Source organism: Arctopsyche grandis, chromosome 6 (assembly GCF_051622035.1).
Source record: "Arctopsyche grandis isolate Sample6627 chromosome 6, ASM5162203v2, whole genome shotgun sequence".
In the NCBI taxonomy this organism is placed as follows: domain Eukaryota; kingdom Metazoa; phylum Arthropoda; class Insecta; order Trichoptera; family Hydropsychidae; genus Arctopsyche; species Arctopsyche grandis.
This window is the reverse complement of record NC_135360.1, coordinates 23,412,944-23,433,273: the sequence shown is the minus strand read 5'-3', so window position 1 is coordinate 23,433,273 and position 20,330 is coordinate 23,412,944. Positions and strand designations below refer to the sequence as shown.

Below are 20,330 nucleotides of genomic sequence, written 5' to 3'. Positions count from 1 at the left end.
TTTGAAGTTTTTCTTTATCTAGCATTCGATATGACTCAACGGTTAGTAATAGATCTTCCATTGGCATTTTCTTTATTAAATAATTTCACAGCTTTTAATTGATTAGAAAAAGTATATCTTTCTTTTATATCCTTAATAATAATAATGCACATATTTTTGGCTCCTATAATAAGTGCGATAATATATGCATCACATATTTTTGGCTTCTATTCGCTTTAAGAATCTCATATTTGTATAATGACATTAGTAAAACTATTTAAGTTTTCTTTAATTGAAAATGCATCGATACATTTTTATATACTATTTTAATTTTGATCAGTGTAAACAAAGAATGGGATTTATGGATTTTATTTTTAATTTTTACACTTTTGTTATTTTTTTTTTCTCTCTGAATGATGTATTATTTTCCTTTTGTTACTTTTTTTTGTAATTTTATTTTACCATGTTTTCTGCTTTTGCTTTTTTCCTTTATTTACAGTTTACTTGTTTTTATATCATGTTTTTATATATTTTTCAAATGTAGGCCATTGTGGCGCATTAGGTTCTTCCTGTAATGCCACAATGGTCCAAAACTATTAAATAAATAAAGGTTTGAAAAAAATAGTGGAAAAAAAAAAAAAAAAAAAAAAAAAAATAAAAAAAAAAAAAAAAAAAAAAAAAAAAAAATAACTAGATTGCATTTGGTTATAAATAATTTAACATTAACTTGTGAAAAAGTTCGGAATCAAATAAAAAATTGTATTCAGTAAATTGGTAGAATCTGTTATTGTTTTATCAGTATTTTCGGAAGAATATTTAAGTTCTTGAAAACATTGGCTCAGCTTCTCTTGATTTTGATACCATCTTAAATACTTAAAGTGACGTGTAGAAGGAAGTGTGGAAAGGTAGAAAGTGTAAGAGGTGTAGAAGGAAAGACAAAAGGTGTAGAATAAATGAGGAAAAGTGAGGCGCGCACACGACCGCAACAAGAAATGTGTATAGCACTGTTGGGAGTGCAGTACGGACCAAGCTTCTAGCTGCGCCCGCGCCCCTCCTTCGCCCACTCGGCATATTCCATCGAAAACCGTACTGCACAAAATCATAAACGATGCCTCACTTTATGATATTAGTACCACGATGTATGATCATTATTGGATGTATCGGTGTGCGGGCGAGCTTAATACACGCTTGAATAATATTGATATTTTCATATTAGCCAGCAGCGTGGCTCGGTCGTTAAGCTTCTGCTTAACACTGAGAGGCGCCGAGTTCGATCCCTTGAGCTGACCTCGATTGAAAAGAATTTTTCTGAGTATATCTGTAATGCTGCTGGTCAGACCAGGATTTGTGACTCCTGGTTGATCGTTTCCTATCAGAGTTTGCCAATTTTCTCTGATTTCATTGTTGAAACGATTCCCGATTAAAAATTGGCTAAAAATCCTTCCTACCCACTATGTCACCACTATTTGAGTATGATTAATGTAAATATTAATATAAAAATGTATGTACAATTCATAGATGTCTCGTTAATTGTCGAGTTTAAGTCAGTGTCTCGTAATTTAGCGACTTATATAATAAAAAAATGCTGTATTGTTTGTAATTTGGCCAGGAAGGCGCATTGGGGTTTACCTGTAATGCCTTCCTGGTATGAAATAAAATAAATAAATAAATAAAATATAATATACATACACTTATGTATATAATAATATCAAATTTTTCTCAATTTCCTTGGGGGTGCTGCAGTACCGCAGTGCGTATGGACGAGCCGCCACTGCATATATACATATGTTGGTGTGACGTATTATGAGATGTGTTTATTCAGATGTTGACAAAATAATATGTAATTCATTGCATTTTAAGCTCACCTGTTTATATGCGATGGTGGTGTAATGGTCAGCATAGTTGCCTTCCAAGCAGTTGATCCGAGTTCGATTCTCGGCCATCGCATTCTTTTTGCTTTCTTAAATGTTTTTCTGCCGAAAAATATTTTCCAGCATTACTGTCGTAGCTTACTTTACTACTTCAATATGCGATGGTGGTGTAATGGTCAGCATAGTTGCCTTCCAAGCAGTTGATCCGAGTTCGATTCTCGGCCATCGCATTCTTTTTTTTCGTATTATTTTATATTTAAAATATATGTATGAGGATAGGAAAAAACTTAAATGAGAATAGAAAAAGTCTTTGTGCTAACGGTAAAAATTTTTAATTACAAAAAGGCATTAGTAGGAAAGGCAAGTTCAGTTAAAAAACTGGAAGTGAAGCGGTCACATACGTTATTGTTAGCATCTGCGGTTAACTTAAGAGGAAAAGTAGGTTAAATAAACCGAGAGAGAGGCTTTTGTTGTGAGAGGTTTTCCTCGATAGTTCTCTCGTTTCCTCTTCCTCTCAACCTTACCGAGCAAATTGCGGAAAATGAGTGCAAAAGCAAAATACAGAATTCAAAAAAAAGAGTTTGAGTGAGACAAAATATACATACATAAAAGGGTTTTTATACGAGAAACAAAAAACATGTTTTTTTTATATTTTTTATTGGACATTTTTTGTATACACATGATAAAAGTATATGTATCGTTAAGTTCATACTACAGTATATGTATTTATATATATTGCGATTTTCACGTTTTTTTAAATTCAATTTATCTGTACAGTAAACTTAATTTAAAAAGCTGTAGAAATTAAACGTGAATTGTCAAAAAAATACATAGTTAAAACGGTTATTATTCTGTAAACTTATATTAGAGTTAAATTTGATGCATTTTGTTATAGTAAAGGCTTAAAGACAACTTTAGATTTAAATATGAAGAAAATTTTCATTTTATTTCAATTAATTAATTTTGAATTTATTGTACATATAAGATAAAAAGGAAAGACATGCTTTTCATTATAAAAATATTCATTTCATAAAGCTTACTATTTATGGCTGTTTTTATTACACACATGGGACACGGGAACGAATATTTAAAATGCAAAATAATTAATATGTATTTATGACGACTGACTTTCGCATATTCACGTTCAATTTAATAAAAATAAAATTGACTTTTATAAAATGCATTTTTTTTTTTTTTAATTAAAATAAGGCTTTTATTGTGTGTTTGTGATAATTGAACGTGAACATTTGAAAAATCAGGCTAATATAATATGTATGTATTTAGATAGAAACACTTGTATGACTTAAGGCTATACAAACAGTTAATTTTATTTATGTATATCGGTTTAGATACGAAGTTCGTGAAACATTTGTGCAAACATTTCAACATCGTGTATATTCAAACACTGTATTTCTTAAATTTTAATTATTATTTTTTTAATATAAAAGATACAATCCAATGAACGACAATTTTCAATATTTTCACTTTATATTAAAACGATGATTTTGAAAATAAAATTTAATTTTTTGATATGTTATCATAGTATATTTTTGTATAAATATATATTGTTTTTAATAAATAATGGTTCATATTTTTAAAAGTATACACATTGAAGAAATATTGAAAATTGTCGATAAAAGCACTTGTTTAAAACTACCTTTTTAGTCTCTCTCTGGATATTTTATGATACATTAATATCTATCGATCAATGTTAGTGCGACACCGATATCGATGACTGGTCTCTAATGTTTCCAAAGTCTACGAATCGGTTCAAAATCGAACTGAGGATGTTTTCTGCGATGCAGACCACTGCAACAGCCACAATGATCAAGTGAGATGACGATGGACTGGAAATTCTGGATACAGCACCTTGATGCAATTCAGCAAGGCTTTCTATAAAACAAAAAAAACAATGATTTAGTCGTGATTTGTTAAAGAGGAATTTAAGGTTTTGAAGAAACTATGGCTATATACTACCGAATCATTAAGAAAACCAAAAAATAATGCGATGGCCGAGAATCGAACTCGGATCAACTGCTTGGAAGGCAACTATGCTGACCATTACACCACCATCGCATATTGATGTAATAAATTCAACTACAGCAGTGATGCTGAAGTAATTTTTTTGTTGAAAAATCATTATAAAAAACCAAAAAGAATGCGATGGCCGAGAATCGAACTCGGATCAACTGCTTGGAAGGCAACTATGCTGACCATTACACCACCATCGCATGTGAAGGCACCTGCTATAATATTTGAAAGCAACTTTCAATATTTTATACGAGAAAAAAAACACCGAAAAACAACTGTATACACATTCTGAATCTTATATATATACGTATGAAATAATTATACGTATACGTATAATTATTTATATTATTATTATATAGATATTTATACGTATGAAATAATTAACGGAATTAATCAAATTCGGGTGAAAGTAACTACATTCATGAGAATTCTAAAGGAAATTTCATCACTATCGTATCGAATACAACCAACTACATATGTATATAACCGACAACCGACATACCGCATACAACCATCTACGACAGTGCTTCCCAAATTGGGGGTCACGACCCCCTGGGGGGCCGTAGGATTTCTCGCGGGGACCGCGAAAATATTCAATAGAAAATACAAATATTCATTTATGAATATTTTTCCACATTACATATTTAGGGAATGTATATATTTAAGGAAATATTTCCCAAACTTGAATGAGGAAGAAAGGAACAATTGGATAAGAACACCATTTGCCAAGTCCTTAACATATGATCATATTACGTGGACAGCCCAAGAAGAGTTGATCGATATCAGATCAGATAATTTGCTTGAAGTGGAATTTAATGAAAAAAGTATTTCAGAATTTTGGTTAAGGTGACAGCAAGAATATCCTGCTATTGGAAAAGAAGCCGTGGTAACTCTTATTCCTTTCACGACTACGTACCTATGCGAAACAGCATTTTCGTCATTACTTATATTAAAAAATAAGCAAAGGTCATGCCTTTCCACGGAGACTTTGGAAGATGCTTTGCGAGTTTGCATTTCTGACATTGAACCCGAGATCGATTTGTTATGTAAAAACATGCGACCTCATCTATCGCATTAAATTGTTTCATGTGTGTATAGATTTTATATTAGAAAAATGTTTTTAAGCAAGTTCCTATAATTTCGTACTGAATACAAATATGTGTATTATAATTGTAATAATTACTGCCAAATAAACCATTTAACTAGAAAAAAATTTTTTTTAGGGGCCGGGAATTAATTATTTCAAATTTAGGGGGTCGTGACATAAAAGTAATTGGGAAGCACTGATCTACGAAACAAAGTACTATTCTAGGGTTGAAACTATGATATGATTATTTAATAAATTCGTAGAATGTTCGACGGGCGGCTTCCGTGCGTTTGAGAAAATTTTGCGTCACTTTCCCGCGTGTCGGCACAATTAAAATTCATCTCGGAGTTTGCAGTATCTTTCGCAGCGCGCTGTATTAAATTTTGTTTCATAAAGAAGACACCTTTTGTACATTAGATGCCTTTTATTATTAATATATACATATTTATAATTTCTATGTATATATACTAGCAATATAATGAATTTCCACCGGTTTCCGTCGAAAATTCGTCCTGGCATCTTTTTAATTAGCGCACTGAATATTCAATACGTTCAGGTTTCATTGTCATTCAAATCGCGTCGAAGCCGGAATTTCGTTGCGAAAATGTTTGCGTTTAATACAATATAATAAAGGTACGTACAGGCGGAGAATGCCGGTTAATATAATCACTATTTAATCAATTTAATACCATAATTGAAATACATCGTAAACATACTTAGTATCAAACCACAATATGTTTATATGTAGCTATTTTAAGTGAAAATAAATATTTTCTCATACTGATAAAGGTTTCACACAGCTCAAACCAGCAACAGAAGTCCCTAAGAATAATATTCTTTACATTCTACATATGTATTTTTTTTCTTGATTTTTAAATGCTTTTTATTATTACTAAATTATGTTCACAATACATCTTATGTCTATCTTAATAGCTACTGACCTACTGATCATTTTCTATTTTAAAATTTTAATTTAATTTTGTTAGTAATCATAGTATTACATTATTCTAATGTTAATGTACAGCATAATAGGAAAAAGAGCTCAAAAACATGGACAGCAACAACCGAAGCAATCTATTCATACAGCAGTAAATGTCACTGAAACGTATCAAGCAGAACTGGTTTTCTCACGCCATTGTGGAAATATTCACTCGTGATGTGACATCATAGTGGCGAGTGCATCTGTACTAATGAAAATGCTGCCAAATGCATATAAATATTTTCGGAAACGTCGTATTGTGAAAATATTAGCTCGATGATACGACGCAAGCAATGTTACGCTGTATCTTCGTGCCCTGTAATGTATTTGCAAGCTGATATTGCCTTGCACTCGTCCAAAAACAAGCATGAACGTGCTGAAAACGAGCACTGCTGTTTAGTATGAACAGAACTAGTCTTTCCCGTGCAGTATTGTGTCAAGATTATGACGTGCAGCGCTGGATAATAATGTAAACACAATAATTTGAATATCTAACTCTATGAGGTATGTTATATAATAGTTTTTTAAATACATATTTTTGCTTAAGTTGGTTCTTATTTTTTGTCGTAAAGCTATACTTTTGTAAAGCTATATATTTGTAAAGGAATATATGTATGTACATATTTTGCATAAAAATACTATCTACTTATAAATCATTGACGAGCAAGAATGAAGCTATGTGACCTATGTAATAATTAGTTGTCATAGTAATTTATATTATTTACGTCAATTTTATGTATATGAAAAAAATTAAAACGTTTGTTTGAACTATGATAAATAAAAAAAAAAAATACCAGTGGTATTCATAAAGAACTCTGGTTATTTAATTTCCGTGAGAAACTTTAAGATTGGGTATTTCTATGTTTAGAAATGGAATAATTAATTTATAAAAATGACTTAAATTTTCTTCTGCAAGTCAATTGCAGCACTTATGTAGTAGTTTGATATAACTTCGAAGGAATTGAATGTCGGGGGATCGAAATCGATTTCGAAATGCTCTGTTGTATTATTAATTCAGCAATTAATTATTGTCTATGACAGCTTCCACTCGAAGTAGAACGAGCTTTTTAGGCGTGCTTTGCTATTGAGATACTGGAGCGCCATTGTTTGGCGGAAAATTTCTTGTACAGCTAGTGGCGTCACGACAGTTATAAAACTAATCATCGTACAGATATGGTGTTTTATTTAAAATAAAAATATTTAATCAAAAAAAATACTCGAAATTATTGTACGTAAACTAGAATTGTTATCCATCATCTTTAACGTGCACGAACAGCGTTGAAAGTCCTTTAAGTTTATCGCTTTTCCAACTTGTACTATTGCCTTGTATCGTGCATCATAAAATTTTAGCATCGGGTACAATTTAGCATCTCGAAAACTACCTTCATTTCCGGTCCATCCTCCAGTGAGAGACGATTATTTATTTAATTGAATTCTTGTATATATATATATATATATATATATATATATATATATATATATATATATATATGTATTAAATATTTAGAAGCACACGATAAGTTTCAATAAGTACACAACAAGTTTCATCGCAATCGGTTGAATGGTATAGGAACGCATACGTGACAGACAGACTAACATTGATTTTTACAATCCTCACATTTATATATGTATATAGGATAAGAAAATTTTATAATACTCGAATTGTATTTTTTGAAAATCTTATAAAACTTATTTATGTATATTTATTCTAAAGCTGCATTAAATTTTATATTCATAAGATTATATGATATATATAACTCGGATAATCTAGAAGGAATTTTTATTGTGTATTTTCAGCGATTGACTCCAATTAATATTGCACACAGAAAGCATTTCCAATCGCAATAAAATTTACCGCCAACATCCGCCCATTGATGGCGATCGTTCAAGATTATTTAAAGATAGGAGGCTTTATTTGCCAACTCAATTTCCATATTGATTGCATCGCCTACTCATGCTATCTACATATATATAATATGATAAATCTGCTACGGCAAAATTGGGCCAGGAAGCAGCTTCAACCAGTCGAAATAATTTATGTATAGGATTGCCAGAGAGATAAATATTATATATACGTGAACGAATATCTACACCAAGCCTTCTAGAAATAACGCCAATATATTCAACGTGGAAAACTACACCCCCTATATATTGAGAAAATATAATACAATAAAGACACTGCCTGTTGAATATTTTCGAACAGTTTTTATAGTGTTTCATTCATGTTTTTTATGTAAAGTGACGGTTCGACTGAAGCCTTTCAGGAAAGTTTAGACATTTTGAGTTATTGTAACAGTGTTTTTGTGAATGTTTTTTTTACTCAAGTACCTGCGTGTATATAATTGGGAAATTTTAAAACGATTTTTTTCAGTACGTTCGAATTAATAAATGAAACGGAAATGTTATCGTTAATGTTGGGGACTGTTGATAGAAAATCAACGAACGTATCGCTTTTCCACGTTTTCCGTCCGAAGCATTATGACGCGTGGAACACAATACTTTATTTATGACCGTTGTGATTTATTAACCGTGTACCGGAAGCTTTATTACGCTTCGCGGTCGAATCCATTATTGCGTTTCACCATTTGCGCCAATTATTGCGCAATAAGCGTGATGATTTCATTTTTTGTGGTGGCTGCGAAATTCGAGGTTAATGGACTAATGGCGTATTTAATTATTTATACACTGAGATTTTAAATTTCGACAGCTTGCATATAAAGCAGCGATTTTCAAACAGGAAGGCGTAGACTAGTACATACACAGGCGCAAAAAGTTAGTTCATAACATTACATAGTAAAATAAAATAATATGTATGTATGTACTTACATAAATAAACTTACAAAAAACAACATTAAAAACTGTTCCCAAAACGTATGTAATTTTTGACTGGTTACAAGATAAAATCCATTAATAGTGAAGACACTGACGGAAATAAAATTAAAGATAGTATAAATATAACCGACTGGGAACAAGCAAGTAGAATATCAAGACAAGAAAGTACCATTCATTCTATTTATCAGTGGGATTCACAAGTGCTAGTATAGATGGCTAGCAAATACTTATGTGTTTGCTTTGTACGAAAGTTTTGACTACAGATGGTAAGATACCAAGTAAATTAAAACTACGCCTTGAAACTATGTATACCGATTAAGTTGGTAAGCCCATAGAATTTTTTCACAAAATATTAGATCAGTTTAATAAACAAAAGCAAACATCCAAAACACACGAAATAGGAGAGACTAGTTTTGTCAGCAACATATTTGAAATAATTTTTGGCGAAAGAGTTGTGACAAATAAAGCTTGCTGAGTTGGAAGAGGAATTTTGTTGTTCTATCAATTATATTGGAATTTTTTAATAAATAGGTTTTCATCATTTAAAAATGTATTTGTATTATTTTATGAATTAAAGAGAGAGTGGGGGGGGGGGATGGCACCAAAATAAGATTTTTTTAAAGAGCAATAAGCTTGAAAACCACTGATATAAAGAAAAATATTACTTGTTAGTGAATTTTTTTCCGTTTTCGACCATTAATAGACAGTGTTGATTTTATTAGTTGTATTGTATTTGTTCGATATATTATGTTATGGTTATTTATTTTAGTTTGTAATTTTGTTTACATGTTTTAATTACCAATTTGCTACTATATAAATAAATAAAAATAAATTCAATTAGTATAGTATTATATATAATTATGTCTACATTTCGATGCATTGTATATGTGTATGTATGTATATATATATATATATATATATATATATATATATATATATATATATATATATATATATATATATATATATATATATATATATATATATATATATATATATATATATATATATATATATGTTTGTACATACATATATACATATGAAGGTATGGATTTTTGATGAAAAATATAAATATTCTTTGAATACATATGTGAGAATCTTAAAGGAATCATATCGTGTTATTTGTTTTGATTCAAAAACGTACATATGTAGAATGAATATTTCTCACCACATTAATATTACTGAAGATATGTTACAGGCCATAAACTATGCGTTCTCAAGTGTCAATAGGAACGAATCGATTTCATGTAAACCTTGTATTACCTTGTTGATACAGGTGTAAAATATTATTTCGATACAACTGCTACTAATTTTAATTCATCGCAATCAATATGCGATGGTGGTGTAATGGTCAGCATAGTTGCCTTCCAAGCAGTTGATCCGAGTTCGATTCTCGGCCATCGCATTCTTTTTGGTTTTTTTAATGATTTTTCAACAAAAAAATTACTTCAGCATCACTGCTGTAGTTGAATTTGTTACATCAATATGCGATGGTGGTGTAATGGTCAGCATAGTTGCCTTCCAAGCAGTTGATCCGAGTTCGATTCTCGGCCATCGCATTCCTTTTGGTTTTTTTAATGATTTTTCAACAAAAAAATTACGTCAGCATCACTGCTGTAGTTGAATTTATTACATCAATATGCGATGGTGGTGTAATGGTCAGCATAGTTGCCTTCCAAGCAGTTGATCCGAGTTCGATTCTCGGCCATCGCATCTTTTTTGGTTTCGTTATCATTTCTGTTATATACCTACATATATATATTTTAACAATTAAGTTTTTAAGTCGAAAATTAATTTATACTTCTGTACTTATTTAAGAAGAAAGGTATTTTGAATTCAGTTAGGATTGGTTATCTACAAACGATGTGTGATATTGTACTCATAAAGGTAGCATTGGTTTCTAAACAAACTCACTTCAGACACAATAGATTTATTTTTCAATAAATCATTAGATTTCAGAAAAAGTGAAACGGTGCTTATATTTAATTTGTGGTAAACTTTTGATACACTTGTGGAATATTTACCTTCACAGGCACAAATGTACGGGGCAACACCGAAAACAGAATAAAATTTTATCCGTCAAAACTTTACACAAAACATTTGTGAAGACTCATTCCATAAGGATTTTGACATCCAATACAATTTATTTAAATTTAAAAAGAAATCATTGGTTGTGAAGGAGGATAAAAGAACGTAACAAATTTTCAAGGACCGTGTCTTTGATAGCTTTGTAAGTTATTATACTTAAAGAACGATGAGTTGGTGAAAATTCAAATTAAATTTGTGTATTGCATTTATTTTTGGGCTCAAACATAATTATACAAACAATCTTAAAATTTTACCGTATTTGGCACACGTGTCATTATACTTTCTAATGAAATCATCATGCGATGGTGGTGTAATGGTCAGCATAGTTGCCTTCCAAGCAGTTGATCCGAGTTCGATTCTCGGCCATCGCATCTTTTTTGCTTTCTTAATTATTTTCTGAGAAAATTTCTCTTCAACATCACTGTCGTAACTTAGTTTATTAAATTAGTATGCGATGGTGGTGTAATGGTCAGCATATTTGCCTTCCAAGCAGTTGATCTGAGTTCGATTCTCGACCATCGCATTCTTTTTTATATACAGTTATTAAATTGAAACGTTAACAAACAAGCACACACACACATTAAAAAAGATTTATAACGTGAACAAATCAATTTCCTCGCGTAGGTACGTTTCGAAGGTAGCGCACGTTCAGATAAGTGAAGTGGTGTGTAAATATTTCATCGTGAAAAACGGATCATTTATTTTCAAATGGATACATACATATATGGAACACTCTGACGTGCAGGAAAAGCAATAAATAAAAATCGTACAATGTAATAAAACGAGTCGATGTTAAATAATGATGTGTTACTGACCATTGAGGACGTGCACATTGACTACAGCGAAAAGATCTGTTCCCACAGAGCAGGTGTATCGTCCACTATCACTGGAATTGAGACGCGCCACTAACAATGTACTGTCTGCTCCTCCATCGACAGCTTCCGTTTTGACACTGTAAAAAGGAAATAGTATTTTTTATTTAGTAGTTAAAAACAAATCATAGTCGTTAAAATTTTTCTAATCAGTTGTATAGATGAAATGTGGCTACTGAAGGTTGGCTTGAATTTAAATCGTAGTTAAAGTGTTAAATTTAAATTAGCGTAACATATTTACATATATACGTACGTGAGGATTCAATTTATTTATTTATTTATTATTATTATCATAACATAGTTAAAAAAATTAACAAAACTATAATTAGTAAACCTAAAATAACATTTTATTAAACTTCCTTCTAGATTATCCGAGTTGTATATATCATATTTTCTTATGAATATAAAATTTAATGCAGCTTTAGAATAAATATACATAAATAAGTAGTAAAATAAAGTTCGAAGTTTTATAAGATTTTCAAAAAACACAATTCGAATATTATAAGATTTTCTTATCCTATATACATACATAAATGTGAGAATTGTAAAAATCAATGTTAGTCTATCTGTCACGTATGCGTTCCTATACCATTCAACCGATTGCGATGAAACTTATTGTGTACTTATTGAAACTTATCGTGTGCTTCTAAATATTTAATATATATATATATATATATATATATATATATATATATATATATATATATATATATATATATATATATATAATATATATATATATACATATATATATATATATATATATATATATATATATATATATATATATATATATATATATATATATATATATATATATATTATTTTTTATTTTTTTTTAATAGCAATATTACATATGTACAATATATATTGCAGAAAGTAAATAAATATATTGCCCAAAGATACATATTTTTTTTCAAAATTATGTATTCGTCTACATAAAATACATACGTATTTTGAAACATTTTTTAAACCAATATTGAGAACCTACCCAAGAATTCAATTAAATAAATAATCGTCTCATATCAATAAATATATATATATATATATATATATATATATATATATATATATATATATATATATATATATATATATATATATATATATATATATATATATATATATATATATATATATATATATATATATATATATATATATATATATATATATAATTACGTCATCTTCCACAGAGGTATTTATTAACACCCCTCAAAAAAGCACCAATGTTACTAGCACCTCTAACGCTCTCAGGGAGGGCATTGTACATATATGTACATATATTTGAACACCTCTGTGGAAAATACCTCTTGCAGTTTTTGCTTTCTTAACTCTACCTATAATTAATTAATTCCTATTTCTAGTTTTATAATTATGTATATCTCTATTCCTAACTTTATCATTAATAAAATATTTGGGTAATAAAAATGAAAGACAAAATGTTTATCATTAAATTCAAATAGCTATTTGAATTTTTATTGTTGTACATATACTGTTTTGACATAAAACATGACAGCGTTAAAATGGTCATTTTGGCCTCCTTACATTTCATGAAGTTAATATATTTTTTTATGTAAAAATTAAAGCTATATACCCTAGGCAGCACTCGGTGACTTTTATTTTTAAAATAATTGTGGGAAAATAAAAAAATGATGACGATTTAGTGAAATAAAAAACGCTTTCCCTATACAAACACCCATTACAAGGAGACTACGAGGGGGAGGGGAATCGACTTATCTCGTTTATCAGTCAAAACTTATCATAATCGATCCAAATGAACTTCAATAGGTGGATATTGTGTGTTTGCTTTTTTATAAATATTAAAAAGAAATCGAAACTATTCTCGAACAAGAGATACATATATGACAAAAACCTACTTTTTATAAATTTTTGACGAGATAAGTCGATTGGTTGATGTCTCAGGGCATTGTTTAAAATCAATGAATTTTTTTATTTAACGTTCCCTTGATACAACGAAAGTTTCCCACTAGGTCATTTTTTTCTCCCACCTAATGTACATACAAACATAGAACTATGAATGTATATTTGCGAGTGTGTTGATATTGATGGCCGCATTATGATTAAAATATCAGTATAAATCCGAGGTCATCTCTCAAATTGGAATTACTCTAATATCATTGAAGGGAGCAAGAATGATACTTTTAAATAATAATACTTTATGATAATAATAATACTTTGATGACTTCCACAATATTGCGTGAAAGTTATGCGAAAAATGTATGAAATTTTGAATATACGCATGTCCTTATATACATATGTATATGTATGTATGTAGATACAATGCAACGATTACATGTATGATATTAATTGTTTATATTGCAAATGAAAATCTACAATTATAATATGTAATAGAACATATTCTAATAAAGAAAAAAAATTGTAAATATTTGACTGAAATCTTATTATAGCAACCAATTCCAATGCTTGGAAAATATATGTAGGTATATTATTACATTATTGGTGTACCCACTTTCATACTAAACAACAGATACGTAAAACTATATTTTACGAGCAGCAGTACAAATTCGATAACGCATTGTAAACAACAAGTACATTAAACGTATTGACATTTTACACAATTTTCCATTGTTTACGCGCGGAAAAACTAGCCATATATTTTCATGGATAACTTCACAAACAATATTACATTTTGAATTTTTATATTTAGCACAAATGACGACAAAAATGGCAACAAAGTATCGTATTTCTGTAAATATTACGATTTTTGTCATCTTTAATGATATAAATAATAGCAGAAATTTCAAGCAGGTACATAATTTTTTACCGTTATTCACGCATTGAATTTGAAATAATACAATTTTTTCTCGAAATAAACAATGCATCATTATAATATCGATATATTTGAATCCGAGAGAAGTACACATTTAAGAGTCGTTAAATAAAATTACCCCGTAATGGAATCTAATGTTACTACTTCTCGAATACGAAAAGGCATAAATACGCATTAGCGTTGAAAGTTTACGCCCATTTTGCCGAAATGTTTTTTTTACAGTACTTACAAAAAATAAACATAGAGGAAAATACAAACATCCTTTCGACTTAAATGAAATTGTACTTGAAATGAATTTAACGATATTTTTTATCCATACAACGCTTACAGTATAATTAAAACGTTAACTTTTCTGACCAACTTTTCTGGCTTTTAGATTCAAAGTTAGCCCATTTCGGTCATGACCTGTTCGTTAAGTTTACGTCTGAATTTTGCATTGTGGGGTGTCAAAACGGATTCCGTTCGAAATGCGCAGCACTTTGATCAATTCTGTGATTCCTTCGGGATATTCAAATGCAAATATTTTCCGACTAACGCGGAACAATGGCCGTATAAATCTCGCTTTATATCTGGTTGGCTGGGGCGAAATCGTTCATTTCCATTTACTGACGTTATTATTATTTCATAATTCGAATGCGAAATTTCACGCCTTCGAAAGAAAATCCAAAGAAAACTTATCGTTAATGGTAAATTTTTCAGCCGGAAAAACAAGCTAGTCACAATACAATGGAAGGAATTTTGTCAACGAAACTGTAATAGATACATGCCATCATATAAATAATTTAGCATAATATAACAATTTATTAACGATGGTCTCGAAATATACCCTTATCAAATTATAAACGGTGGAAACATTTGAGGCTATGTGTCTTATTTATCAATACATTAAGAAAATCAACACGAAGGTACAATAGAGACTAACTGCCTTAATAATAGATTTGAATTTTGATAAACGTATATACAAATATGTAAGTTCATTGAAGGAAATCGTAAATTTAATATATGTATGTATCACATATATATAAAATTTAATTTTTCATATAATGTATGAATCAATTCGTATTTCGCGGCGTTGCTTGGATGGGACAAAGTTGAAAAAGGGTAGTAAATATATTTATTTTATTAAATTTCAGAATGCCATGAGTTAATTCAAACTAAAGTGATTTTAAATTCAAAACCTGCGGATTCAAAAAACGGACATAAAAAATTCGTTTATTTATTTATTTATAGTAGTTTTGGACCATTGTGGCTTTACAGGAAGAACCTAATGCGCCACAATGGCCTACATTTATATGTCGATGCATTAAAGTGATTAATTAAAATAAATGAAATATATATATTATATAGCGTAGTGCACTGGAAGAGCTATTGTATACCAGTAGAGTAGATTCAAGGTTCAAGTACCGGCCAAATGTACTGCTGGCGAAAACTTGTGATTATTAAAACAAATATCAATCGGAAGAATTTTTTTCTAACTTAACTGTTGTGAAGATCTTAATAAATCGGTATCCTCCCCTCAGTTTCTCGCAAATTAGAGTTATTAGCATTTTGAATTTGTTGAATCTTATAAAAATGCTACCGACATTATGTATTTCTCGCAAATTTTTTGTGAATCAAAATATTTGTTGATTGCCCTCAGATGTCTCTATTGTATTATATATATGTATGTCCTGTTATATTTAAAAAATTGTAAGTACTTATGCACCAATATGTGTCGCCTTGGGGTAATTCCTATCAATGCACATATGTATATATGTATGTATGTATGTAATAAAATAAAATTAAATATGAGATAAATTAGAAATACATCGTCTGTGAGTAATTTTTATGTTGTAGTTTTGAATGTTGTGTAACTTTGTAGCTGAACCGACAAGTTTGAATTTCGATAATAATTCTAAATTGCTCGAGTTCCTAAATAGTTTGCGATCGCCACGGTCGAAGTGCAACGGTGCATTCGGTTCTTTGCAGGAACAAACAAATCCGGAGCGATCTCTGGCCTCTGTTCCAACATACTGAGCTCGTATTGAAATGCAAATGCCAGGGCTTCGGGATTTAGAATTGGGAAACAATGGTCTGTCTGCATTGTTTCCTGCTCGTACAAATTACGGCCGAATTAAAAGTAAGGGGATTTATGTTAAAAAGTTTAATCAAAATCGCTAAGGGAAGGATAAGGGGTGTGGTAAGTCTTTATACCCTCCTTTTCAAATTTAAACCCCAATTTTCATCCGTGCGCGTCTCAGAAGGGTATGTCTTAGTTGTTTGTTATATAGGTATATACATATGTACATATATGTACATATGTACGTCAACATACACGCAAACAAATGCAAGCTTAAATTAACTCGTGATATTCAGGTAGCTATTGACGTGACACGTGTTTTCTCATCTCGTTTATTGCATATATTAATTTTAAGCCATACATACACGACGGAATATTGACTTTTGCCAAACAATTTAAATCACATAGTATACGATGAAGTTTACACTACTTGGTTATAATATAATATTTGAAGGAAAAATTACCACGAAATTAAATTACAAAATAACCACGAGAATGTTCATTTGGAGCGGTTATATTTAAATAACTCCACAGTCCTGACACATAAATTTATTATAATAAAAAAAAAACTTAAGAAAGACATACATATACCATACTAGGTTCGAGCAGAAGCTATAAAATATTGTTAGCCATCGAAAAATTGAAGATATTGCTAATATATTCTTATTTTATTTATACATTTATAATTTTTTTTCTGTTTAGCACACTAGCTGCTTTAGAGCAATCTGTGCGAGTGTGCATGATTAATTGAAAAAAATAAACAAAAAAATATTATCATTTCATATATTGTCAACATTGTAAGTACATATGTACATTGTATGATTCAAGGCCAATTACAAACATCGATCATCAAATATTAAAATCATTATAGAGACATCTATGGAGAATTTTTGCAGCATTTTAAATATCAACAAATTATGAGATGCTGTGAATTATGAGACTCAAATTATTCGAGAAATAGGACGGGGCTTCCAATTTATTGAAACCGTTTTCAATGAAATCAGATAAATTGGCAAACTCTTAAAGAAAATCTAGGAGTCACATATCCAAGACCTGGTCAACAAAGCCAGGAATATAACCCATGACCACACAATCACTGATGTTGCTGGTTAAAATTTATTATCTAATATATAATTTCGAAAGAGACTTTGTATGTATGTGTGTAATGTTTGTTGGTAATCGAAAAACAAATCAAAGTTTCCATGACCGAGATTCAATGTGGTTGAATTTGAATTATTATTTTTTCGATTCAAATAAATTTAATAAAAAAACAAATGAATATTTACTCCTCGTTTCGCCATTTTTAAGCTGAATCTATTACAAATACTGAGCGAAGCCGGGTGAAACAACTGGTATATTAAAAAAATGTCTTTTAGCCTTTAAATAGCATATAAATTAGTAAAATAAAATATGCATTTGAGTTTTTTCCTAAAAATATCAAAATGTTCCCAAAATAAATTAAGATGTTAAAATTCGAAGATTGAAAAAAGGCTTATTATTGTAACCAATTTCATTGTGTAAATATTAAAAGGATTGATGTAATATATATTTAGTCCAAAAGTAAAGAATAGGATAACAGCAGCCGGAAAAATATCCCAATAAATTAAAATTTTGAATACCCTGAATATTAAAATTGAACAATGCAATTTCTTTTTATGTTAAAATGTTCTTTCAACGAGCTCGAATAGAAGGAGCATTGAAGACTTCGATTTACATGAAAAGCTAAAAAACTTCTTTGAAAGCAATAATCTTAATTAGGAGACGCAATTTAAGGGTTCTTTTTGAGAAGAAATATTATATTTATTGAACGGACGAGGAACAGATTTTTATGGAGGTAAATACCACAGGGGTCACATTTAATTAAAAAAAAACCACAACATAATACTGAATCTAGCAAAGTGCAAAATACCTATTTAGCCATGTGACAATGCTATTTTTTATTAAAGTTATTACGAACTAAGGGATTGGTTTATCGCTATATTTTCTCTTTCACGGAATTGATTAAAGAAGGGAAAACGTCAAAAAGTATAGAGTGAAAAAAAAAACGCGACAAAATCACTCGCAAAGGCAAACAGCCTAATAATAATTTAAGACCGTGCCAAAAAGAAAAAACGCAATACGTTTTTTTCCCACAGAAAACGAACGATCGTACAAATATGAGATACATCAAAAGCACTGATTACTAGCAGCTCTTCAATAAATTTCTTGTCCTTTACAAATCCGTCGAACGCGGCCTTTAAAAGATCCATACACTGAAATTCGTTTGATTCATCCGAGTTTCTTTTATCCAGTCATTCAACTACATAATTAATTGGCAATCAAAGATCAAACGAGAATTAAATATTTGCATGTATTTACATATTTATTTATCTATAAGTAAAAACAATAGAGCGAAATATTCATTTTGCAGTAGCAACTTATTTTAAATTATACTTCATTTTAAAATAATTGATTCGTATTCCTATACATACAAAAATAAAGCATCAATTCATATAATAACACTTAAAAAATTTAAGAAATACTCATCGAAATTTCATTCGAAATGTGTGTTTGAATGTAAATTAATTCTACCTAAGAGGTATTAATTAATTTGAGTGTACGTCCCAGACATTTAACCGGAAACCGCGACCGCGAAATTACGGTAATGCAAAAGCCTTCGAACCGAAAATTTATTCAAAGCCCAAATTGTAAGCACCTGAACACCGATGTACCCCACTGTCGAATGGTTGAAGCGGTGAAAAAAATTTGGATAATGAAAAAAATATAATTGTATAGGTATTGCGTACATAATTCGCGCACATCGACTTAATCCGGATAAATGGGAGCTTGACGTCGGATTTTGGCGATTTAATTTGTCACCGCGTAGCTCGTTAGCGAATGGCGTTTTGAATGACTGTCAAAAGCCAAAAATCGAATTAACGCTCGTGACGCCTTTGTTACGCCCCGATGATAACGAAGTTATGTTTGTTGTGTTACGCGCAAAAGCACCACATGACCGGAAATGAAACTTCACTTAAAAAAACCGGAAAAAGATCTTTGGAGAGTTACTTTTATTTTATTTTTTAAGAATAATAAAAAAAATATGTATATTATTATAGACCTTTAATTTTGGTCTCCTGAATGTGGTAGAGATTTGCATTGTTGTCGGATTTCCAACCCATAATGGAAAGAACGTCTGCATACGCAACTTAAGCAGTATAGTTCAGTGCTTGCGTTAATGTTAACTATCGAGAAGTTCCCGTATTCAAGCCATGGGTTGACTCCAATTGAAAATAATTTAATTCGGGGTATTTTAGCAGTGCTACTAGTTAGGCTTGGATATTTGTGACTCCAAGTAGATCGTTTCCTAATAGAGTTTCTCTGATTTCATTCAAGTCGCCATTATTTGAATATGACTTCAAAAATTTATAAATATACAAGTTTAATGCCTTAAGTTTCATTTAGGGGTAAAACTCGTACTGGCATAATGGTAAAATATATACAAACATATATACATGGTAAAATATATACAACAAAAACAACAACTTAACTTGTTGAAGCTTGATTAGAAAGCATTTGGACCTATGTATGTATTTGTTTGTCGTATTGATGAATTGGTAAGCTTCATCATGGTCTATTATCAGCTACCAGTGATCTCGTTAAAGAGTAGCATTTGTTCGATTTTTTTTGTTGATGCCCCATGTGTGGGACTGCATGCGGAAGCAAACGCATCATAAT

At 30.2% G+C, this 20,330-nt stretch overlaps 8 non-coding genes across 8 annotated transcripts; 6 read left to right on the top strand and 2 right to left on the bottom strand.

The window, feature by feature from the left end:
- Window positions 1-1,854: 1,854 nt before the first annotated feature.
- On the top strand, window positions 1,855-1,926 carry TRNAG-UCC (transfer RNA glycine (anticodon UCC)). Its single transcript has one exon. It is a non-coding gene; the product is annotated as a tRNA-Gly (tRNA).
- Window positions 1,927-2,008: 82 nt separating this feature from the next.
- TRNAG-UCC (transfer RNA glycine (anticodon UCC)) lies at window positions 2,009-2,080 on the top strand. Its single transcript has one exon. It is a non-coding gene; the product is annotated as a tRNA-Gly (tRNA).
- A 1,774-nt stretch (window positions 2,081-3,854) lies between these two features.
- TRNAG-UCC (transfer RNA glycine (anticodon UCC)) lies at window positions 3,855-3,926 on the bottom strand. Its single transcript has one exon. It is a non-coding gene; the product is annotated as a tRNA-Gly (tRNA).
- Window positions 3,927-4,009: 83 nt separating this feature from the next.
- Window positions 4,010-4,081, bottom strand: TRNAG-UCC (transfer RNA glycine (anticodon UCC)). The gene has a single exon. It is a non-coding gene; the product is annotated as a tRNA-Gly (tRNA).
- A 6,031-nt stretch (window positions 4,082-10,112) lies between these two features.
- TRNAG-UCC (transfer RNA glycine (anticodon UCC)) lies at window positions 10,113-10,184 on the top strand. Its single transcript has one exon. It is a non-coding gene; the product is annotated as a tRNA-Gly (tRNA).
- Window positions 10,185-10,266: 82 nt separating this feature from the next.
- On the top strand, window positions 10,267-10,338 carry TRNAG-UCC (transfer RNA glycine (anticodon UCC)). Its single transcript has one exon. It is a non-coding gene; the product is annotated as a tRNA-Gly (tRNA).
- An 82-nt stretch (window positions 10,339-10,420) lies between these two features.
- TRNAG-UCC (transfer RNA glycine (anticodon UCC)) lies at window positions 10,421-10,492 on the top strand. Its single transcript has one exon. It is a non-coding gene; the product is annotated as a tRNA-Gly (tRNA).
- A 674-nt stretch (window positions 10,493-11,166) lies between these two features.
- Window positions 11,167-11,238, top strand: TRNAG-UCC (transfer RNA glycine (anticodon UCC)). Its single transcript has one exon. It is a non-coding gene; the product is annotated as a tRNA-Gly (tRNA).
- Window positions 11,239-20,330: the final 9,092 nt, after the last annotated feature.